Genomic DNA, 25,275 nt, shown 5'->3' on the forward strand with positions numbered 1-25,275 from the left:
ATGGAATAATCAATTTGGGGGTGATTGGGATCCCCAAACTTTTAAACAAAGCTGAGCATCAGCTTCTTGTTCAAGTTTGTTTTCTCTGCTTGCCTCGTCAGGGCAGTGAATTCCCTTTGTAGGGAGCAGTTCAGGCAGAAGGATCCGAATTTTTTCCATGCTGAGTGGAAGAGGCTTTCCTGGTTTTATTTTGGGAGAATTTACTTGCCGGGAATGTTTTTTTCATATATTGAGGGGTAATTGAAACTCTCTTCCTCCCCCAGAAGTGTGTGATCCATCAGGAAAATGGGTTTGTGGAGCAGTTCAATAAAAAAAAGCTCCAGTTTCGAGTTATAAGCACTCTCTGCCTCTCCATGCTAATAAAGAGATTGGGAACCATCTGGAATAATTCTTGGATTTTCCCATAACACTATAAAAAGCTATAAAAAAGGTTAATTTTACATTTCAATTTTTTTTTTTTTTTTTAATGGAAAATAAGCAGCATGCAGGAATGTTCTCCCCTTTTTACGTGCTCCACCACGATTCCGGTGTCAGTCAGCACAGAAGGAATGAAACCATCGGATTATCCCTCATGCAAAGGAATTTAGGGACCTGCAGCTCCTGCAATCCCACATTCACAGGACTTGCAGTGTCCAGAATTCTTCTGTCACCTCTCCCTAAACCCCTGACTCTGTGTTGCCCCATAAATCCCATGGGAATGTTGGTGTATGATAAAAACCAGGAGTGATCATTAACCCAAACACAGGGAATTTGGGATTGTACATCCTGCTGATCCTTATTAGAGTATTATTTTGTTTTCCTTTGCATCTGTCAGATTGGGGAGCTTATATTTGACACATCCCAGAATCCCAGACTGGTTTGGGTTGGAAGGGACCTTAAATCCCAGCAAAATCCGTCCCCCTTCCATGGGCAGGGACACCTTCCACTATCCCAGGTTGCTCCAAGCCCTGTCCAACCTGGCCTTGGACAGTTCCATAGCTGGGTTATAGTGAGACTCAAGCGAGGAGAAATTCCCTCTTCCTTAAGGGTCCCTCCCCAAACTCCTAAACTCATCCCAGTTCAGCCATGACCCATCAGTCTTTTCCCACATTTTGTAACTTACTGGGAGTAATGGAATCATGGAATCATTTAGGTTAGGAATTACCTCCAAGAACATTGAGTCCAACCATTCCCCAGCACTGCCAAGGCCACCACTGCCCCATGTCCCCAAGTGCCACATCCACAGGGCTTTAAATCCCTGCAGGGATGGGAATTCCCCCACTGCCCTGGGCAGTTGTTCCAACACCTGACAATGATAAAATCCATCTCAGATTCCTGAGAAGAAAGGTTTCAGATACCCAAAACCTAAACAGGACCATCTGTGTTCCCTCTAGATGGATGGGATGGATGGGATGGATGGATCTGTGCATCCTGAAGTGGCCTCTCCCGCCTGGTTCCTTGTGTGACACATTCAGGTTGGATGGCACCTTACGGGACCTAGGACAGGTGATTTACAATCAATTTCCTTCCTTTTCCAGTCTCTGTAAGATTTTTTCCCCCATTGAGAAAGAAACTGGAATGTTGAGTGCTTGGACAAGTGAATTTTGAGCTTTGCTCACTGCCAAGGTCATGGCTACAACTGGAGAAATATTCCCGCTGATCCCTCGGGATCCTGGAGTTTCGCAGGCAACTTTCACCTTCCACAGGTGGGAGGGAAAACCAGGATCACTGCAACAACCACGACTGGAATTTTTGGATGGATACGACCACAAAAGAGATTGAAGAAACACAAATTATTGAGAGAAAGAACAAAGAGCCTCAGCACCTTCTCAGGAATGCTCAGATCTGCTGCACGCTCCAACTGCAAAGGGGAAAAACGAAGTGTTTATGTCTGTAAATACCCTATAAATACCTGTAATTGGATGTATTTCATGTAAATAGGATAACGAGGACATTTCAACGATCTCCACTGTTGTACATAACCCAAACTTGCTCTCTTCTTTTCCTACACCCCCACTGTAGATTGATTTGGGGTCATTGTCGAGTCTGTATCTGGTTGAGTTCCAAACTGCTCTCACTTTTACCTCAAGGGTTTCATGTTCTTTATGTACATTTTATAAAGAAAAAAGAAACCACTCTGGATTTTTGGGTACCTTTTCCATTGCCAGCAGTATTTTCTGTCTTTTCTGATGTTTTCTGCTCCGGGATCCACCGGGATGAAGGGGAGGGACGGGGTTTGGTGGGGGATATTCCTCGTTCCATATGTCCCTGCCCTCCTGGGAAAGTAGGAATGTGTTTCCTTATCCCTCCACCTCTTGCTAAGTACTGAAAGGTTTTAATTAGAGCAGGAAGAGACTGGGCCACCCTCTTCCCTACTGGGGCCAGTCCTTCCCTTGACTGGTCCCAGGAGAATTTTTCCAGCTTCATGGACAGTTGAGGGTCAAAATCCATTTCTTTGGTTTTCCATAATTCCCATTTAATCCCTGGGAAGCAAACCAAGAACATCCTGCACGAGGATGTGTGTGTGTGCCTTGTCTTGGAGCACTCCTCCTGTGCCGTGTGGGAATAGAGGGATGGGCACATGGAGCTCTCCTGGGAATCTCAGCCTGTGTGTAACGGGCTGGTGCAGCACAGCACCCCTGGATCACTGCATGATGATCCCAAACTTCTCATGGTTGTTGGATACATCATTCAGTGTGGAGGTTGCCCATCAGGAATTCTACGGTTGACGTCCATTCTCTGCTGCAGGCATGGCCTGGGTATTCCTGGTTTTGTCCTGCTCTTCTACTGGGACTAAATCTCAGAATCATGGAATTGTTTAGGTTGGAAAAGCCCTCTGGGATCATCGAGTCCAACCATTGCCCAGCACTGCCAAGGCCACCACTGCCCCTTGTCCCCAAGTGCCACATCCACAGGGCTTTAAATCCTGCCAGGGATGGGGACTTCAAACCTCCCTAGGCAGCTGTGTCAGGGCTGGACAGCCCTTTCCATGAAGAAATTCTTCCCAATATCCAAATTACACCTCCCCTGGCCCAGCCTGAGGCCGTTCCCTCTCCTCCTGTCCCTGTTCCCTGCCAGCAGAGCCCGACCCCCCCGGCTGCCCCCTCCTGTCAGGGACTTGTGCAGAGCCACAAGGTCCCCCCGGAGCCTCCTTTGCTCCAGCCTGAGCCCCTTTCCAGCTCCCTCAGGAACTCTCCAGCCCCTTCCCAGCTCTCTCAGGAGTTCTCCAGCCCCTTCCCAGCTCTGTTTTTGTCCCTGGACATGCTCCAGTCCCTCCATGTCTTGTTCCTGGGGATCCCAAACCTGTCCCCAAAGTGCCACTGTCCATGTTGGTCTGTGTGGGGACAAACCTTCCTAGAACCCTTCAGGATTTTCCTGTGGGTGAAATGAGGCCATGGTAATGAAAGCACACTTTGTTCCTTGTCGTGTTTTCCTGTATTCCCTTGTTTCCTGTTTTTCCTGCCTTTTTCCATCACGGAAAAGGCCTCCATGATTTTCCACCATGGAAAACGCTCCCATCATTTTGCTGATTGGATCGGTGACTGTCAGCTGTCAGTGTGACCACACATCCAAATGGATTCCTGAGGGAAAACTCAGAGTTCCCAGAGGAGTCTTGCTCTCCACAGGTGGTGACAAACAGCAGCACACTGGAATTCATGGCTTAAAAAAGAGAAACTTTTCCATCTCTTGTTTTTCAGCCTAAAAAATCCCATTATCCCATTGGATCTCAGAACCTGAAGTCATTCCACAGGCCATTATCCCACCCTGGGGATATCAGTGGTGACACTGATGGGGTGGAGAACTTCATCCCATTGATCTGCTCCATCTTCCCTCCTGGAAATTGGATTTTGGCTCCACATTGGGCCTGGAAGAGACCCAAGGGCACATCCCATGGATACAAACACAGCCCGTGTTATCCATGTTTCTGTTGGAATCACCGAATCCCTGAGGGTTTGGGTTGGAAAAGACCTTAAAGCTCATCTTGCCCATGGGCAGGGACACCTTCCAATATCCCAGGTTGCTCCAAGCCCCATCCAACCTCCCCTTTGGAATTACAGGAAATAAATTGGATTACACCCCAAGACTTGAACCTCATTGTCCCCATCCCACCCAATTCCATAAAGATTTGTGGAAGTTGGTTCACACAAACATCCGAGCAAAAATGTTTGATTTTGGCCATGTTCTCCCAGAAACTCCCAAACCAAACCAGTAACATCCAATCTATCTTTGGGATAGATTTTAACAGGTTTTTGGAAACTTTATCTGCGGGAAAAGGACCAGTGTGGGATAAAATGGGATCAAGCCTGGCCTGTAAAATGCATGGATGTGTGAATTCCTGCTCCTAATCCATTGGCAATTTTTGTGGAGTTGACATATTCCTGCTCTCTGGATGCAGCACTGCCAGGACTGTCAGATTTGTCTCCCTAGGGAATATTTTTGATTCCTCTTGGAGGTTTTTTTGGCATGTTGCCTTGTGGTTTTTTTCCTGCCAGGAGGCCAGGGGTGTATTTGCAAGGATTAAAGTATTACTGGAGTGGCTCCAGGCCTTTCCTAATCCCCATTATTCCCTGTAATCCCACCACGACACAATGCTTCTCTGACATCGCTTAATTATGCACTGCAAATTAATTGAAAAAAAAAAAAAAGCTGTAAAATGACATTCTGAGGAGGGATCTAAATCCCAATTTCTTTGGGATGCAGCAAAAATTGGTAGTTTTGCTGTGTTCAGTAATCCTTGACATTTCCATCCTAATTCCTCAGGGAACAAGGATTACACAACCTCCTGGGAATGGATTTTTGCAGGATCTCAGGCCTTTCATTTTAATAAATCTTGGAATGTTTGTCCCATTTCTAAGGGGCTTGAAGGGCAGTTGGGATCCCAGGAACAATTTAGAGGTGGGGTGGTTTTCTTGGGAATGAGGCACTGGCTAAGGAATTTTATGCCTGTTCCCTAGGGAGGCTGAGTTTGTAGGGAATATTCCTGGGAATATTTAGTGGCCATTAAAAAGTCCAGCCAGGAAAAATGCTTGGAGAGGGAGTTCATGGTTCAGGTTTTGCCCCTGGATCCCTGGAAGTGTTCCAGGCCAGGTTGGCCATTGGGCCTTGGAGCAGCCTGGGATTGTGGGAGGTGTCCCTGCCCATGGAACGGGTGGGATGGGATGGGATTTAAGGTCCCTTCCCACCCAAACCAGCCTGGGATTCTCTGGAATGGCCTGAAAATGCCAACAGCTCCAACCCTGCAATGCCTGAATTAAGGGATGTTGAGGAACAGTGGCCATGGAAAGGTAAGAATCCCTTGGAGTTCTATTATTATCATTTTTTCCCACTTTTTTTGCCACCAACCTCCTGGAATCAGTTCCAGCATCCATCAGGAGCTGAGGATTAGCTGAGGATCAAGCACTGCTAATTACACTGCTAATGAGGTGCTAATCAGGGACCCTAATGACTCCAGCACCACCACTCCAAAGCCATTCCAGGCTCCCAAATCCTGGTAGGATCCTGCTCCAGAGAGGTTCTGCCTTTGGCATCTGCATGGGGAAGGGCAGAAGGGATGGGAAAGGATCCAAAGAGATTTTGCATGGGGAGGGACAAAGTCAGGGCTGCAAAAGAGGAACTGAGAGGGGTCAGGGAAATCTGGGAGGGTCTGGAAAAGGAGTGGGAATGATTTTCCATGTTTCCCATAATTCAGAGGGAATCACTCAGCTGTAGAATAACTTTTGTTCCTAAGTTTGGCTCAATGGACAAATCACAGCCTCCTGTGTTGTCTGGCTGCTTTTTCCCACTTATTTCCTAGAAAATCCCACAGGCAGGGACACCTTCATTCCATAAAACATGGAATGGACGGGAATAGAATTGAATCATGGAATGATTTGGGTTGGAAGGGACATTAAATCCCACCCAGCCCCACCCCTGCCATGGCAGGGACACCTCCCACTGTCCCAGGCTGCTCCCAGCCCCAATGTCCAGCCTGGCCTTGGGCACTGCCAGGGATCCAGGGGCAGCCCCAGCTGCTCTGGCAATTCCAGCCCAGCCCCTGCCCACCCTCCCAGCCAGCAATTCCCAATTCCCAATCTCCCATCCAGCCCTGCCCTCTGGCACTGGGAAGCCATTCCCTGGCTCCTGTCCCTCCAGGCCTTGTCCCCAGTCCCTCTGCAGCTCTCCTGGAGCCCCTTTAGGCCCTGCAAGGGGCTCTGAGCTCTCCCTGGATCCTTCTCCTCTCCAGGTGAACATTCCCAGCTCTCCCAGCCTTTCCCCCCAGCAGAGCTGCTCCATCTCTCAGATCATCCTGGTGCCTCTGGATTTGCTCCAAATGGGATTTTTAAGCTCCATGGTGCAGCTATGACCTCACTCAAACCCCTGCAAGGTTGACACTTACAGGAACAAGAGCTCCTTGAGCATCCAAAGCCCTTTTTGCTGGGAATGCTTCTTCCACAGGCAGTTCCTGGCAGCTTTCCCACATGGCTTTGGGAGAGCTGGGAGTCCTGCAGCCACCCCCAGCCCACAGAGACAACCCCACTTTGGAGATGAAAGTTAAAAATCCCAGAATCCTCCTATTTCCCTCAGAATCCTCCTATTTCCCTGTGTTTTCTGGGAGATGATGGTGGTTTTATTATCCAGAGTGGAAGATCCTGCCGGGAGCTGCTGCCTCCCCCCTGGCAGCCCCGTGTCCCACTGAGCTTTGCCATCATTCTCACAGCGCTGTTGTTCCCAAATTTGCATCCCGAGCTCCTCTCAGGCAGCCTCATTATTCCCAACATTGAGCAAACTCCCCAGGACCCGTGTTCCCTACACGATGCTGTCCCAGATGTTCCCCGGACTGAATCCAATGGGAAATGCCAGGCTGTGCTTTCCATCAGGTGTCCTGATAAATAAATCTCTTTAATTAAAGGCAGCTCTTGATTTCTTTTTCAATCCAATCAAAGACTTTCTTATCTCTTGAGTGGTCAATCTGCCCAGCTTTATCTGCATCTCAGTATTCCTGTGTGTTCCGAGCCAGCAGGGAATGGGATCAGCAGGGAGAAGCCTCTTGCTGGGCGAGCAGCAGGACCCGTAATTCCAATTAGGAGGAGCTCTAGAGGCGGTTTAAGCCCCAGCTGGGCTCTCCCTGTGCCTGCAATCACCACCCATTAGCAAGGAAGATGATTTAGGAGCAAGTCTTGGAATATTTTCTCCATTGAAGCAAAAAAAGGATTTGGATTTGTCTCGTTCCTCATTTTCTGTGAAGAGAAGCGAGGCTGAGGACATTGACCCCCTGACATTATTGACCACTGACCACTGACCATTGACATTATTGACCCCTTGGAAGGGACATTATTAATTCCTGGAAGGGACATTATTCACCCTTTGGAAGGGACATTATAAACCCCTAGAAGGGACATTTTTGACCCCTGAAAGGGACATTATTAACCCTTGGAAGGGATGCTCACCCCTTGGAGGGAGATTTTTTAACCCTTTGGAAGGGACATTATTGACCCTTGGAAAGGGACATTTTTAACCCCTGGAAGGGACATTGTCACCCCCTTGGAAGAGACACTTTTAACCCTTGGAGGGGACACTTTTAAACCTTGGAGGGGACATTTTTAACCTTTGGATGAGGTGTTTTTAACCCTTGGATGGGACACTGTTGACCTCTTAGAAGGGACATTATTAACCCTTGGAAGGGACATTATTGACCCCTCGGAAGGGACATTTTGACTCCTTGGAACAGACATTATTAACCCTTAGAAGGGTCTCTCCAAGGCTGATAGAATGAGGGGAAGGTGCAAAAGAACATCAGTGATGATTCCCAAGGGAATGGGAAGAACAGCCCGGAAGGAATGTTGGTAACATCCAGAGGAACAAGGACATGAAGGGAACAACCCCCATTGTCACCAGGAGTTCCTCAGCCTGAGGAGAGCTCCTGAGGGGGTCCCTCTGGGTGAATCCCAATCCATGTCCTGGTGCTGAATTTGGGCTGGGGCAACCCCTGGGATCAGTCCAGGCTGGGATGAGCAGATAGAACAGTCCTGGGAAAGGATTTGGGTGCTGTGGGTGAGAGCTGGAAATGCCCCATCCCAGAACCCTCCATGCCCTGGGCTGAGCCCCAGCGTGGGCAGCAGGAAAGGGATTGGGATTCTGCCCCTCTGCCCTGCTCTGGTGAGATCCCACCTGGAATCCTGGCTCCAGCCCTGGATCCAGCACGGGAAGGACCTGGAGCTGCTGAGAGAGTCCAGAGGAGGCACCAGGATGAGCAGAGGGATGGAGCAGCTCTGCTGGGAGGAAAGGCTGTGAGAGCTGGGAATGTTCAGCCTGGAGAGGAGAAGCTCCAGGGAGAGATCATTGTAGCCTTGCAGGAAAAATGGAGAGGGAGGATTTCCAAGGGCTGGAGGGCCAGGACACAGGGAATGGCTTCCCAGTGCCAGAGGGCAGGGCTGGATGGGAGACTGGGAATTGGGAATTGCTGGCTGGGAGGGTGGGCAGGGGCTGGGCTGGAATTGCCAGAGCAGCTGTGGCTGCCCCTGGATCCCTGGCAGTGCCCAAGGCCAGGCTGGACATTGGGGCTGGGAGCAGCCTGGCACAGTGGGAGGTGTCCCTGCCCATGGCAGGGGTGGAACTTTGAAGTCCCTTCAATCCCAAACCATTCCATGATTCTGTGATGTTTAAGGTGATGGTGTAGCTGTCACATCCCAAATCCAGCCCAAATCCTTCCATGATTCTGTTGAAATCCATCCCATTCCATGATCCTTTTTGACTTGGGGGAGGAAAAACCTCTCCATGACCTCCCACCTCATTGACATGACAGGAGATCAAAGCCTGCCTTGCCCTAAACATCTCTGATCTCGTGGAATCTGTGATTAGGATCCAATCTCCCGGCTCCAGGAAATTGCTTGCAGGTGCCAGGAAGGAATTCCCCTCCAGCCACAGCTGCCTGAGCTCCTCCTGCCTGTATGTGCCTGGGAAAAGCTGAAGCAGCAGGAATTTCCCTCCGGATGGGGTGGCTGTGCAGGCTGTCCTCCATGCTGCTCCTCCGGGATCCCTGCCAGGTGTTCCTGTTCCCATTTTCCGGGTGCTTTGGCAGATTTGCAGGGCAGGCAGGAATTCCTGGCCGGGTGGAACTAATCGGGATTGTCTGGGCCAGCCTGGCACAGGGCAGCTCCTCAATCCCTGCCCAGGCATCCATGGCCTCTTGGTCTCCCGTGGCACAGAACAGCTTCTCCTTCAGCAAAGAATGAAAGATTTCCGTGTCCTTCCTGCCAGGAGAGCGGCTATCGGGATTTCTGAGTGAGTTTAATGGGCTGTGACATTCTCGTTATGATCCAGGTGATCGGAGAGTTTAATCTGCACTTCAGTGTGGGAATTTCTCCTCGGAGCAGAAGTTGATTTTTCATGTGAGTAACCAGGCAGGAACTTTATTTGTGGTGGATAAAGGCAGGAATATTGTCAAGGAACGTGTGGTGCATTCCCAATGGGAATCAGGCTTTTATAAACCTCTGACACCAGGCCCTGCCTAGAAAGGACTTTTCCAGGTGGATTTTTTAACAGGACAAGAGGAAACGGCCTCAAGCTGTGCCAGGAGAGGTCCAGGCTGGACACCAGAAGGAATTTCTTCATGGAAAGGTTGTTAAACCTTCGAACAGGCTTTTTTCCTGACGGGAATTTTCCCCACTGACAGAATTTTTTCCCCACTGACGGAATTTTTTCCCCATTGATGGGATTTTTCCCCACTGATGGCTCAGACCTGGGGACCCAACGGGGTCACCCTGTGCCCAGAGAGACCCAAATCCCCTACGGGCTCCATGAAGGATCTCTCCAGCTTGTTTGTGTGCATGTAGCTGCTTCTCCATCATTCCATGCCTGAGTTTCCTAGGAAATCTGTCTCTTAGGAACTTCATCCAGGTTTTCCTCACCACTTCTGATCAGACTGAAGAGGATAAGGTGGAAAAGCTCATGTCCGACCTGCTCTTGTGGATCTTCTTGGGAGAAGAAGTGAAGTGAAGGATCCTCGTGCCAGAAGGTGAAATCATGGCACGGGAATTCATGGAATGGTTCAACTTGGAAGGGATCACAGTGGATGATCTGATCCAAGCTCCCTGCTCCAGCAGGGCCATCACAGAGCACATGGCACAGGATATTCCGTGCTTTCTCCCAATGGGTCTCTTCCGGTGATGCCTTAGGATGACTCTGAATTCCGCCGGAAAATATTTTCCTTTTAGGACAAGTTCTTTCCAGGCTGTTCCAGCCTCTCCACAGCACAGAAGGACCTGGAGCTGCTGGAGAGAGCCCAGAGGAGGCACCAGGATGATCCAAGGGATGGAGCAGCTCTGCTGGGAGGAAAGGCTGGGAGAGCTGGGAATGTTCACCTGGAGAAGGGAAGGCTCCAGGGAGAGCTCCGAGCCCTTTCCAGGGCCTAAAGGAGCTCCAGGAGAGCTGGAGAGGGACTGGGGACAAGGCCTGGAGGGACAGGAGCCAGGGAATGGCTTCCCAGTGCCAGAGGGCAGGGCTGGATGGGAGATTGGGAATTGGGAATTGCTGGCTGGGAGGATGGGGAGGGGCTGGGCTGGAATTGCCAGAGCAGCTGGGGCTGCCCCTGGATCCCTGGCAGTGCCCAAGGCCAGGCTGGACATTGGGGCTGGGAGCAGCCTGGCACAGTGGGAGGTGTCCCTGCCCATGGCAGGGCTGGGATGGGATGGTTTGGAAGTTTCCTTCCATCCCAAACAATTCTGGGATGTTTGCAGGGTACTTTAGGAGCCACAGTGAAACCCAAGGGTTCCTCTGGTTCTCCCACACTCCTGGTGGCTCATCCCGTGCCGCTGGAAGCCGGAAAACCCCCCCATCCCAGAGCTGGAGTTACATTTAAATATTTGGCCTTTTTTTGTTCAACTTCCCTCACAGAGTTGTTTTCCAAAATAATTTATAGGGAAGTGTTAGAATGCAAATAATATCCTTTTTCTTTTCCATAGACTCATTCAACATTTCCATTTCCATTTCCCTCCGAGTTGATTTATGGGAATTCTCAGCAGCCTTATCCATAATTCATAAACAATCCCTATTTTTTTATATCCCTTAAGCTGCTTTGATTCCCTCTTCCATATCCTTGATTCTTTCCTCCTTTTCCCTGGAAAAAGTGGTGCTGTTGCTATGGGAACTTCTCCTTCCCACCAGTTTTTGGATTTTCTTTTTTTCCCTCCTTTTGCCTTTCAGAAGGAACTTTTGCTCCATGACTGGATCCTTTCCCTTCTCCCTCCCAGCTCGGCTGCTTCAACTGGGAAAAGCTTTTCCCAGGATCTTAGCAATGCAGGAGGTTCAAATTCTTTAATTCCTATTTTTTTTGGGGGGGGGGGGGTTGGTTTGTTTTTCTTGTTTGGTTTTTTTTGTGTTTTTTTTGTTTGCTTTTTTAATTATTTTTATTTTTATTAATTTAATTTTTTTTTCACTTTTAAAACTTTTTAAAAATTTATTTATTGGTTCAGAGGGAGCTCTTGGGGGTTTTTTGGTTTTTATTTTAATTTGGTGAAGGTCACAAAGTCTTTGGAAAAGAAGAAGTTCAGGAAGAGGTGACAAAGCAACAGGAGAATTCCTGAGAGTGGGAAGAGAGCGTGGATGGGATGAGGTAAAAGCAACTTTGAGCTTCCAGGAGCCGCTCAGGTGGCACCACCATCCCTCCAAGGTGCCACCACCACCTCTCCAAGGCCCCAGAAGAGCCTCCTTGGCAGATCCCGTGTCCAGGAGGGCTTTGCACACCTTTTCCCAGGATTTGGGGCGGAGTTACAACATCCTGGGATTCTAGACCGGAGTCCAGGAGGTCACAGGAATTTCTCACCCTTTTGAAAGTGTCCCTCACCTGTGATGTCACTGCCATTGATCCCAAACCTGCAGTTAATTGCCAGTTAATTAATCATTAATCCACTTCAGCCCTCATTCGGTTTGTGATCCAAGCAGGTTTTTCCCTGAAATTCCCTCACACGGGATCAGAGTAAAGGATGGGATGGGATGGGATGGAATCGATGGGATGGGATGGGACGGGATGGGACGGGACAGGATGGGGATGGGATGGGATGGGATGGGATCAATGGGGTGGGATGGGATGGAATGGAATCAATGGGATGGAATCGATGGGATGGGATGGGATGGGATCTGATCCCCTCTGCTGCACCCTCAGCCTTTTGGAGATGTTGGTCCCAAATCCACCAGCTCATCCCACAATTCCAGCTGGGATGGACAGACAAGGAGGAGATTCCCAACCTGCCCAGTTTTCCAAGTGCCCGAGGAAAATGATCGAGTGGGATGAAGGACCATGTTCCAGGATGGAATTGGACATCCAGCAGAAGGGACACGTTCCTACTTCCAGGGAAATCCAGCTGAGCCAAGTTATTCCCTGGTGGGATTTGTTTTGCTGGTGGCCACAGGTGTTTTCCCCACTGATGTCCAGCAGCTCCTCATGCTTGGAACCAGGAATTTCAGGCTCTTTGTGTATCTCCACCATTCCCAAGATCCATGAAATCAAAGGATGAATCTCTTGGCATTTCTCCAAATCCAAGATTTCCTGCTCAAGGAATCAAAGATTTCTCAGGTGAGATGGACCTGGAGAACAGAATTAAAACCACTGGAACAGAGCCAGAGTCACCTAGATTGCTTTAATTAATTAATTAGTTAATTATTGCTGCAATTAGGCTTGGAATGGCAAATTAAAATTAAAAAGCCAAACCCAAATAAAATAAAACCAGGAAGAATCCAAATGAATATTTCCAGTATGAAATGGATTGGGAAGTTTCCATGAACCTCTGGTGGGGAAAAGCAGGCAATGAAATATTTTAATTTCTTTTTATCTGTGTTATTAAATATTAAAATAAAACACAGCATAAAATACCCTCCCTCCCCCCTGCCGGGAATCCTGAGATATTCCAAGCCACATTCCCAGCCTGGAATGAGCCTGGAAAACCCCTCAGTGTGAAACACATCCCACAAAAGGGCCTTTCCTTTTGCAGCCCAAAAAGAGCAGGACCAGGGTGACTTTATAAATAAATAAATAACTAAATCATCCATATCCAGGAGGAAAGGAAAATTCCCAATTCCCAAAGAGCCAGGCAGCAGGAAGGGCTTCATTTATTTGGGGCTGGAGGAGGAATCGGTTCCAAGGTTTCATTCCTCACCTCCAGCATTCCCAGAACTGGCCTTTACAAATATTTGTGCAGCACTAATTTGAGATTGTGAATTAATACTTAATTTAATTAGTGCTGCAGTCTCTGAGGAGCTGGCTGACACGTGTTGGATGAGCACAACCTTGACTTTTCCACCATGGATTTTGGGAGGTTTTTCCACTTCCTAAAGCGGAATCCAGCGGGGAGAATGTCACCTTTGTTGGAATTTCTGTTATTATTATTAGTAGTAGTAGTAGTGTTATTACAGTTATTATTACTATTATTATTGCTGTTATTATTATTCCCACATGGATTTTTCCAGCCTCGGTGCAATGCCAGCTGCAGGTGCTGGTTGGATCAAATATTCTTGACCTGAGGAATTCCCAGCCTCAACTCCATGGAAGCAGGAGAGGTTTGGAGCAGGAATCTTGTGGCTGTTGTGGGATTTCCCTGTCTCCAGTTGAATTAATGAAGTGGAATCCGGGATCCTGGAGATTTAATCCAGGTCTGACGGCATTCCCCAAACTCCTTTGTGTGTCCTTAGGGGATTTTCAATTTTTTGGAAACTTCAAATGAATAAAATAAATCCAGAGAAAATAATGGAGCTGGGAATGTTCACCTGGAGAAGGGAAGGCTCCAGGCAGAGCTCAGAGCCCCTTGCAGGGCCTCAAGGGGCTCCAGGAGAGCTGGAGAGGGACTGGGGACAAGGCCTGGAGGGACAGGAGCCAGGGAATGGCTTCCCAGTGCCAGAGGGCAGGGCTGGATGGGAGATTGGGAATTGGGAATTGCTGGCTGGGAGGGTGGGCAGGGGCTGGGCTGGAATTGCCAGAGCAGCTGGGGCTGCCCCTGGATCCCTGGCAGTGCCCAAGGCCAGGCTGGACATTGGGGCTGGGAGCAGCCTGGGACAGTGGGAGGTGTCCCTGCCCTGTCTTTTCCAACCTTAATGATTCCATGATTTTAAAACAGAATTCCATTGGAAAAGAGTGTGGGAAAGGTATATTGGGAAGTGTTTGCCACAGGTCAGTTATTAGAATTATTAGAACCCTAGATGTAGTTATTAGAATATTATTCTAACTATTATTCTAGTTATTAGAGTTCTGGATAATGATTATTAACATTAATATCAGTGTTATTAATATTTATTCATTAATTAAATGGTAGTTTATTATAATTAAATTAATTCTTATTGATATTAACAGTGTGCAATGACCCTGCAATCTGGAATTTGTTGGCTCTAATGGACTCTCACGGCTGGGGAATCTGAACTCCTTGAGAGCTCTCTTTGTTTTCTTGAAAAAACCCAAAATCCAGCAAAATTTCCACAACAACCCAATTCCAGGCAGTGATGCTGATCCCGTGTCCCAGCCAGGGTTTGACATTCCAGGATTATCCTTGGGAACTGGTGACAGATTCCCTGCTTGTGAAGAGCTCTGACGGGTTTTAGAGCATGGGTCCAGGCTGGAAAAGTGGGAATTCCTTCATGGACACAGGTGCTGCTCCTGTGATGTATCCATGGTCCCAGTGAGCCCTGGATTTGGGAATATTCCCTGCTGAGGCACTCGGTGCTCCCCACAATGTTCTCCTCATTAAAAGGTGGGACCCCAAGCAGTGACCCCCAAACTGCTCCCATTTGGATCCTCCCTGTGTGGAGGAGACCCCAAGACTCCCTGGAATTGCAGGAAGGCCACGATTCCCTGCTCCCTTTCCATCAGCACTGGAATAGGCACTTCTCCCAGTGCCCAGGAGAGCTGGAGAGGGAATTTCAGTGGATAGAAACAGGGAATTCATCCCTCCCTCCTCCCAGAGCAGCAGGGGGAGTGTCCAGAGCTTCCCATCCTTCCTCCTGCAAATCCATGGAGCAACCGCCAATAAATGGATCAGGCAGCTCAAGGTTCATACTTCCAAAGGTTTTATTGGATTGTGTGCTTGAGGTATCATAGCATTTCCCTCGCCTGCTGCTAATTCCCAATGGAAAATCCCTGAAAGGGAAAGATTTTCCAGGCAACTTTCAGCGGGACTCAGCAAAACGTTTTAATGACGGATTCCTGCTTTTATTTCTGCTGAGGAGGCTGGGGCTGGAGACAGGCACATGGATCAGCAGGAATTGCAGGGCTCATAAATAAACCAGGACAAAATGAGATTCTTATTAAAAAAATGGATTTCTTTTCCTTTTTTTTTTTTTTTACTTGCTTGAGATTTAATTTTTAAATCCAAAGGAAAGGGATGAAAGCATCCGTTAATTCAGCCCATGATGACTTCAGCAGAGAGAATGAAAAGGAAGACAAAATGTGCTTTTTCCTCCATGTATTTGTGAAATTCCTCAAGTTTTTCACAATTCCTAAGGCCAGGATGGTGTGGTCAGAAGTCCTGGCTTTTCCTTATCACTCCATATTCGACTTGGGACAAATAAATAGAAAACAATGGATAATTCCTGCTATTTCCTGGTGCTGCCTGAAGCAACATGAATTTCTCCACTCCACAGCGTCCCATATATTGTCCCATAAATAAAGAACAGGGTATTCCCTCCGAATGACACCATTCCCAATATTTCTGCCTTCCTGTGGAATTCAAATCCCTCCCTCAGCATAAAAACACCCAAGGAATGATTTTGTCACAGGCCAGGACAAGCTCTGAGTTCGAAGCTTCTCAGAAAAGCAAATTAAAAGATCCAAGGAAAAGAATTTAAGGGATAATCAGGAGAGGAATAATATAAGTTGGAAAGGCCAGGTTAAAGGCTGGGCTTGTTTCTGGGAGAACGGAATTCCCACCTGGCTCCAACTTCCTGTCAGGAATTGTAGGGAGCAAGATCGAATTCCTTTCTCTGTCACTGCAGTGGGTGGGGAACAGGGAAAAACATTTCAGATTTGGATTTTCCAAGATTTTTGGACTCTCAATGCCAGGATATTTGTGTAAGAAAATTGGAGGAATAGATTCCGGCCTTCCAGGACCTGAAGGATCTGCGGGAAAGATGGAAAGAGACAACTTCCAAGGGCAAGAAGGCTAAAACCCAGGCTATAAAGATATAACTGGTTTGAGAGAGGGAAAGCAGGAGTCAAGGGATCTGGATGTCTCAACACCATGGAAACATTAAATTAAATCCATTAAAACATCTATTAAATCCAGGCATTCCAATTCTCCATGAACACAAACTCCTGGCTGAGGGTTTATTAGGGTCCAGTTAAAATATCTGTGGATTATTTTCCTCCCTTTCTTACTTGTCCAAGGCACAGCCATTTCCAGGGAATGAGCAGCAATCCCATATTCCGTGAGCACTCTGACTTCCAGTATTTATTATTTCCCAGGGTGTATTTTCCCACCTCAAACATTTACATGGACATTTAGCACGGTTACTTATTCCAGAGAAAAAACTGCTGGATTTATCCAAATGTTATTATGTGCAGTAAAAAAACCCCTCATTTTCCCAGCCGAAGCTGTGGTTTTATCCCAGAAAATTGGGCTTTTTATTTATTTCATTTTCCTTCTCAGCAGTTCCCAGGAATGCAAAATGACAAAACAATTCCCAGTACAATAGAGGCGTTCTTGGGCTGCTGGAGTAACTCCTGGCAGTGGGAAGTTCATGGAAATCTCTGCTCTGGAGGTGGTTTCAGGAATGGCAGAACATCAAAAATGCGTCGGAATTTTGCCTCCAATGTTGCCTGAAATCGCCTGGAAGTATCTGTGGATTTTCCCCCCAAAGAGCCCGGAAATGCAAATTAAAATTCAATAATTTGTTCATTACCTTCCCGAATGCAAATAACGTTCTCTAAACGCTTGGAAATAAATGTCATTGATCCTTGGGAGGCCGAGCAGCTCCGCAGCTGCCAGCACTCTCCCTCAGCTCACGGATTAATTGTGTTCCCTCTGCTGCCTTATTTCCACATGCCAAATTCCACATGTTCCAGGTGAAATTCACCTGAGGGGGAAACTTGACGTGCAGAGATATCGAATGGCTTCAGGTTCCACTGTGCAGAAGGTCCAGAATGACATCGTGTTATCCACACCCGCAGGACTGGACGCCCCTGCACGTCCCTGCCAGCCTGGAGAGGGGTCTGTGCTCAGTGGTGGGACGGTGACGCTCTGCAGGCCGAGCGGAGGGACCTTTGCAGATCCTGCTGCCCACCCTCACCGCAGCCAAAGCCGCTGGCAAAGGAGCCTGGATTCACTGCTCCAGAGTCAGAAAGGCTTCTGCTCCTGAAACAGCTGAGAAAACAGGGGCTGATATAAACGAAGTGAATCGATAAAAAGCTCGGTATTCATGGACAGAAACTCTCTGACTAATTAAAGTTAGGAAGTGGTGTGTTAATTACAGGCGGGCAGCACGGGAGTCGCCTCCTAGAGACGTGGCAGCCCCTCACACGGTGATCTGCCCTCTGTTTATTTCACCAAGAGTTCCACGTTAATCCCATACGTATCTCCAGCACCTCCCAGCCCCGCTTCCCATTAAAATGCGGTAATTAGTCCTGTGCACGTGCGCAGTTCTTTTCTTGATTTGGGCCGTGGTCTGGATTTGAGCCAGTGGTCTTGAAAGATGAAGTCGGGGATCTCTTTGTCACCATGAACTTCCTACCTGCTGTTGTGGGCAAGCCTCGGGAAGCCTTCTGGAGACGGTCCATGCCTCGTGCCTGTGTTTGATCACGCAATCTGGGTGCTGGCTATGATTCCATCAGCTTCTTTTGTCCTCAGGACAGTTCAGGTACTGTAAGCGAAGTTTCAGACAGGCACATAAGGGTAAATAGCACTGTACTTCTTGGCTAAGTTCCTAACTCTTCGTTGACTTATCTTTAGGTTCAATCAGTACAAATGGCTTCTGACTCTTGGCTAAAAGTTTAACTCTTCATAATCTTGACTCAGAAGATGATGTCGTTTAAATGATTTTCTCCTGTGCTTATTATCTACACAGTTGGTAACCCTGGCTCAGGTTCAGAACCAGATTTTACATGTGATTCTAGTCCAAAGTGTATCCAAAGACATTCATTTGGATACAGAACTAATAACTGACGTGTCAATCAGAGTGAAAAGATCAACAAAGTTTGTTTACAATTTGAGAACTGACTCAGATCTTACACTGGATAACATTCCAAGCTGATTGTATCTGCCCCGCCCTGGTTTCACAGTTACCAAACTGGCCCTGGACTAAAGATTGTTTATAATGATTGTAATTACAATTCTTGTTCATAGATCTATACTGCTGTTAGACACATCTTGTTAGTAGATATTTAGAATATTTAGAAGAGAGTCTCGACGAGGTAGAGGCCTTGTCAAGCCTCTGAAGTGGGGAAATGAAGCCTTGGGTTTTAACTTTCCTGTTTCTCAGACCCCGCAGTGCCTGGTGTGTGACTCTGCAGTTCCTTGTACCCTGTTCACTGCTGCTCTCTGTGCCAGGCACACAGAACAAAGCCTCTCCGGGCCTGCTCTCCAAGGACACCCAGACCGTCCTAGGCCCAAAAGTATCAACCAAAAGCCTCTACAGGGGGGCAAGCTCGGGGAAATTACATCATTAACTGAAGCTTGAATTGGAGAATGAACCCTGCTGTGCAAATGAACCCAACCTATAAAAGTGTGAAGAACTCGTGACCTGGGATGGGACAAACACCTGGGAAGCTACAAAATCTTGGGAAAAGACCAAACTGAGATTTACGTAGCTGCAGGAAAAATCTCAGGAATTCTGTGGGGAAAAATCCCAAAAATAAAGAAAACAGAGCTTTGAAAGTTTGACAATTCTGATAGAAATATTTTAAAAAGTCTAAATCATGGAAATATTTATTTTAAAACCTGATTTATGCTCTGCCTTGAATGAGCTCATTCCAATTGAGTGGAGAATTCCCAGTTCCTGGTGGATCCCTGGGATAATTTCACCACATTATGCCACACTGGAGATGTCAATAATCCGAAACCCAAGATTTCCCTCTCTGAGTTTCAAAGCTCAGCCGATGCCCCAGGCTTCCAAACCCAATAATTTTATTTTAATTAAAAAGTGTTCTGCCGCTGGAAATCGCTTCCCTGGCTGTTTCCATCTTGGAAACAGCAGGAGCATGGGAAGAAGCTCAAGTCTATTTTTATTTCAGAGTAATTCCCATGGCCAGGGAAAAGTCAGGAATTATTCCAGTGCTCCTGTGCTGGCACAACTACAGACGTTGGGAAAACGGGAAGAGGTTTCATTGGAATTAAACCACAAAGACAGCCCAGCCCGAGCCCAGTTTGTAATTCTGGGTACAGTGGACTAAACTTTCTTGTTCAGCCTTAGGCCAAGTCTAAAATTAAGTCAGATAAAATGATAATTGTTAATAATTTCCATCTTCGTACAGCCATTTTTTTGCTGGATAGTGTAGAAGAGACTTAAATTGAGCTTATTAAAGAAGAAAACCAAGTTAATTGGACTCCACTCTCCAAATGAACCCAAATTATTTTAATTATGACTTTCCTAATTTACGTACCAACTGGTTTTAAATGGTTGTGGTGGTGCTGACGGATGTTTTTGCTTGTTTTTAATAAATAGATATTTAAACCCAACGTATTTCTAATTAAAACACATTTTCCTCATGAGCTCAGAACCACCACCACCCAAAGCAGCCTGACCTGTGCTGGAAGCTGAGCGGGGTGTCCAGGCCAGCCTAAACCTCCAGACGGCTAAGGATCACATCAGGAGCTTGGAAAAATTGTGGGAATCGCCAGTTCTTAGGGAAGCACCTGGGCTGATCACTGCGTTGGCTTCAGTGGAGATCCGACAAATTCTTCAGGTCAAGGAGAAAAAAAAAAATTAAAAATACCGCTATTAATAATTTAAAAATGGTAGCTCCTCCTATGGGCAAGAAGGGAATCAAACCCCTCAAACATTTTCCCCCTGGCCTTGTTTGGACTCACACAATAAAGGCAACAATTCCTGCTTTGAAAACAGAGGAAGATCGATGGGTTGCGGACGTTTATCCCAGTTAGGAACAGTGGAACCAGTTTCCAAAGAGTTTTAGACAAGAAAGGCAAAATTCCCTCTGGAATCTCCTTGTGAGCTCTGTACCCTGCCCAGGGGAGCTGTGTCACCTCCAGGGACGGGATTTTTGGGATGTTCTCCAGGAGAACAACTCGGGAGAACATTACAGCTTCCCATGGAAAGTGTTTTCCTTACGGGATGTCAGCTCCATCCATCCATGGATCCATGGATCCATCCATGGATCGATTGATCCATCCATCCCTCCATCCATCCATCCACCCATCCATCAAAGCACTCAGGTGAGGGAAGGAGCTGGAATTCTTGCCTGACCATCTCAAAAGCACAGTTTTCTCCTGGAGATACTCAGGGAATACGGGAATGAGGCTTCTGCAAAGGTGGAAATGTCCCTTTCCAGCTCAGCTGGAAAATGAGGATTCAGAGCCTCAGGATCTCTTCTTTTCCGTGTGCTGAGGCGCTTGGGGAGGATCCAGGTGAAAAACTGGAGCTAAAAGTGAAATCAGGAACAGGAAAAGCAGTTCAGGTGGGCTGGAAGTTGGGGAAGCAAAGCAAAGCAATTCCAGCAAGAATGAATTCCTAAAAAAAGAAATCAACCTCAAGACACAGTAAGTATTTATAATAAATGAGCATAATATGAAAGAATAAACAAGATGAGTGAAATAATGCAGGAATTAAGGCAGTTCCCTCTGAACAAGCCAAAAAATGAGTGGATGTGGCACTTCCCAATATGGATTAGAAGTGGGATTGGTCAAGGGTTGGATTTGATGATCCCGGAGGACTTTTCCAGCCTTAAGCTGATCACTCAGCCCCAAGCTGGGGAAGCACCTCTGGAGGCTTCTCCCTTCCTGCACATCTTTTTTTGGCTGCTTTTTCCTTGGAAAAGGAGCTTTGGGCTGTGCTGGTTATTCCTCAACCAAAGCACGTGTGGGGTAGATCCCTCTCCCTCCCCTCAGCAGATTTACAGGACTGCTGCATTCCTTTTTTATTTGAAAGTTCATTTTTCACAGGGATGCAGAACATGAGAGCCAATCCCAGGAGTTCACAGCCAGAGGTGGCTCTGGGATCCCTGCCAGCTCCAGGAGATCCCAGGCTCGGGGTGAGGGCTTGGGAGCATCACAGGGTCTGTCTGTGGAGGTGAGGAGATCCTGAAAAAAGCTAGCCACAAATTCCCAAGGAATTCCCAAGGAATCCAAAGTCAGCTCTTGGCTCCTGCCCTGGCTGGTATCCATCCATCTCCCTCACCCAGTCCCAGGTAGATCCCAGCAAAAAGTCACTTCAGTTGGAACAGCAGGAGCTGGAGGATGGGGATGAGTGGTTGAGCTGTACTTAAGCAGAGGCTGGATAAAACCAACCTGGAATTTAGGGAGTATCCAGGCTGGATTGCAGGTTTAGAGTCAATACAAGGAACCACATGGCTTTGGCTGCCTGTGCTGGTCCAGAGGCAACAACCCAGAGCTTTTCTGCTCTGAAACTTCCCAAATTCCATTTATTTCAGTTATTTATGCCTGGAGTTTTCCAAAGGAATCTCAGCCAGGCCAGGAGTTGTCCCCATGTTCTACTCACTCATCTCAGGTGCACAACAAGGGGTTTGGTGGAGCTGACTTCAGAAATTTGGGGGGTTTTGTACACAAATCAAACCCCACGTTCTGCTCACTCATCTCAGGTGCACAACAAAGGGTTTGGTGGAGCTGTGGAAGTGTCTTGGTTCAGAGGGAAATTCCTCTGTTTATTTTCATTGCAGTTCCCTGGATAAATTTATCGAGGTCACCAGGATGGGAAGGACTCCCTGGCTCCATGAGGGTGGGATCAGCATTCCAGGCAGGTGGGAATCCCTCCCCAGCTGCCCACAGCAGGGCTGGCAACTGGCAGAGGAAATGGGCTCTGCTGCAAGGAAAACAGGGAAAAAATGTGCCTGGGAATTTGGTGGGACTTCAGGGATCGAGTGGAGCAGAAATGGTGCAGAGCCCTCGAATGGGCTGAAAAATAAAAATCTTCCACTTCAGTTCTCAATGACCTGAAAATAAATATCTCGATAAGCTCATCTTTGATATTTGGGGGAGGGTGAAATTCCCAGAGATAATTTCAGTGCTGGAGAAACAATTTCTCATTCAGCTGGAATGAAACGCTGGGGGAAAAAAAACATTCCCTCAAAGAAAATGATCCTTTGTAGCTGCCATGAGCAGGGAATCAGGAGGGAGCTGAATTTTAGGAGTGGATCAAATGTCCAGCCTGGTCTCAGGGTCAGCCTAATTTGAATATTCCTATTTTTTTGTAGCTCCCTATGCATTTTTTCCAAGTCTTTTCAAAGGAAGGAGGATGCAGGGATGAAAGGGAATTTTTCCTTGCACTTTGGTGGCTTTTACCCCACTACAGCTCATCTTTTACTCAACAAAGCTGATTTTAAAATGATTTTTAATGGTTTTTCAGGTGCTGAGATGTAGAACAAACTAATTAGGCCTGGTGACAAATGACCTTGCGGATCCTTCTCCTCGATCCCTGTTTTCCCTTCACCTTTAAAGCTGGGAACAGAAATAATAGGGAAGAGTTCTGTAATAATTGAGGTGAAGGCTGTGGTTTGTTCACTCCAAGGTGATTGTGGCTTGGGTTGTTTATGGAAATGCAGGATTTAAGAGATGGGGAAGGGAAAGGGATAATAATTAAAATATTCCATTTTCCATGATTGTTCTGGGCTCTGGGGAGAGGGGAGGGGCTGAAATGGAAAGGTCCATAAAGCAAGTATGTTACCATGGATAGGATCCATGAAAACACCCCAAGTCCCTCAGTTCAGCAATTCCTTTGGATATTCCTTCCCTCTAAATTTATTTTCCTGCACTCCAAGACTATCCAATTAAAAATAAGACAAAAAGAAGCCTGGAAGGACACACATCTACCAAAAAATATTATTCCCAAAATTATGATTTTTTCCGAGAAAAAAAATTGCTGTTCTGAGCCTTTGGTCAGGCTGGGATTTTTTCCCTTTTCCATGGTTTTGAAGGGAAGTCACCATCCTACACTTTGGCATCCATAAAAAAGGGATTTAAAGGTTCTTACCTTGAACTCACGCCCAGTCCCAGGAAAATATTGACAGCAAACTCCAGATCCTGAGGGATAATGGATCTTGTTGGGTGGTGTTGGTCTTTCCTTGGCTTCATCCATCTGGAAAAAAAGATGGAGACAATGGGATATTTCCTTTTTAAAACTGGTTAATGGCACTTGTATCAGCTGTGGTGTCACTTCCAAGCTCTTGGCTACCACCAGAATAATTTGGGGTATTTCCTGGGGAATCCTCCACTGGAAGCTGGTCCAGATTTTTGGAATAAAGATTTTAGCCCAGGATATATTTAGGAAGGAATTTCTGGCTGGGAGGGTAAGGAGGCCCTTGCAAAGGGTGCCCAGAGAGGTTGGGAATTCCTCATCCCTGGAATGTCCAAGGCCAGGTTGGATGAGGCTTGGAGCAGCCTGGGATAGCAGAAGGTGTCGGGGTGGAACTGGATGGGCTTTGAGGGCCCTTCCAACCCAAAGCATTCCATGAAACCAAAACAAAAATCAAAAAATGCTGTTTGAAGGACTCTCCAGCTGATTGGGAAATTTGAACTCTCCAGCTGATTGAGCGTGTGGCAAGGAAAAATCTGGAATACTGCAATATAGAAAGCAGAATTCCAATCGAAACTTGACAAAACAATTGGTCTTGTTTCCAGCAGGAAACACAGTTTGCAACGTATTTAAATCCTGACAAGCTCCATCTGCTCCAACTCTGCTTCCCGATAATTTAATTACACCAGGTATCCGTGCCTGAGCCGTTCCCAGCATCAGGAGTAAGGGATTCATTAGCAGTGCCCTCCATGTGCTGTTTGTTCCTTCTCCTTTCCCTGGGATTTTCATCAGCTCCTTCCAAAGATTTATGTTCTGACAATCTCCATCTGGGCTGCTCTAATCCCATTTTCTGGGATGTGTTTGTTGTGTTCCAGGGAGAGAGGGAAGTTGCAATCTTCCTTTGAGGAACGGGAGCAGCTTTCTAAAAGCTTGGGAAGACATGGAATTCCATGGAGTCAAAGGAGCTGCTTTTCCTACAAATAAAACTGGATTTTTCCGACCACCAGCAACATTCCCTGGGTTCTGTCAGTGCTGCTCCTGTCAATATTCCTGAAATCTTGGCAGAGATCAGGGAAATAAATAAATAAACAGTCACAAAGGCAGATAATAAATAAATGAGTGAATAAATTAATTACAAAATTAATTAATTAATTAATTCCCCTTTTTTTTTCTGTACAGGCAGCACCAAAAAAGAGGAAGAAATTAAAAATTGCCTGAAAATGTTCAATTCCACGTGCTGATAGCAGATAAATTCACGGACTCAAGAAAATTTTACACAGCTCAAGTTTGTTTCCTTTTTAGAGTTCTCTCTTCAAGGAATAAAAATGGAACCATGTGAAAGCCTCGGGGGTTTGGCAGGAGAGCAAGGCCTGACTCAGTGGAATGTCAGGGAGGAGAGAAGGCCGAGGAAGTCTTGTCATGGAATTAGGAATTCCCATATCCATTCAGCATTCCCTCCAAAACCTCAGCCAACAGCACAGGTTTAGGCACTGGAAAGAAATAAAAAGATGTTTTCCAAGTCTCATCATTCTCTGGGTGATTTCCTGAGCTCCCCATTTCTCCTGGCTGGGGTTGAGGGCAGGATGCTGCAGGAGGGGAAAGCCGGAGCTGAAATGATTCCATCAAGAGGAGTTTGGCACAGATAATCTGATTTTCTTTTCTGTTGCTGATAAGAGCTAAGACAGGCAGAAATGAATCCATTTGTAGTGCCCGGAGTGAATCATTGTAGGTGAAGCTGCAAACAGGGGCTGAGCTGGTTCCCTTCCAGAGGGGCTTTTGATTTCTCCCTGCAGGTCAGGTGGAGAAAGAAAGAAACCAGAATTATTTGATGAAGAAAGTGGCAGAGATGAAGTTGGAGAGAATTTCTCCTTACAAGTAGAACCTATTTTCATCCCTGCAGCTTCCGGGGAGCAGGATCCTCCTGCCTCAGGGCACAAAACCACTTCAGCCTCACTAAATGCAGTATTTTGCTCCTTCCAAGGTAAATTTTTCAAGATTGGTGACAAATTTGAGCACCTCAAATGCTGTGTCCAGTTCTGGACATGAGAAGAAAGACCTGGAAGGTCTTTGAAAGGAACCTTTGAAGGTTTTGAAAGGAACGGAGCTGGGAAGGGGCTGGAGAATTCCTGAGGGAGCTGGAAA

General features: G+C 47.0%; 1 long non-coding RNA gene across 1 annotated transcript; it reads left to right on the top strand.

Moving 5' to 3' along the window:
• Positions 1 to 17,326: 17,326 nt before the first annotated feature.
• On the top strand, positions 17,327 to 24,661 carry LOC121674025. Its single transcript, XR_006019407.1, has 2 exons — positions 17,327 to 21,862; positions 24,313 to 24,661. It is a non-coding gene; the product is annotated as an uncharacterized LOC121674025 (long non-coding RNA).
• The last annotated feature ends 614 nt before the right edge of the window (positions 24,662 to 25,275 follow it).

This window comes from Corvus kubaryi, unplaced genomic scaffold, assembly GCF_017639235.1.
Source record: "Corvus kubaryi isolate FWS band 111438036 unplaced genomic scaffold, C.kubaryi_AGA036_p1.0 66, whole genome shotgun sequence".
NCBI lineage: Eukaryota > Metazoa > Chordata > Aves > Passeriformes > Corvidae > Corvus > Corvus kubaryi.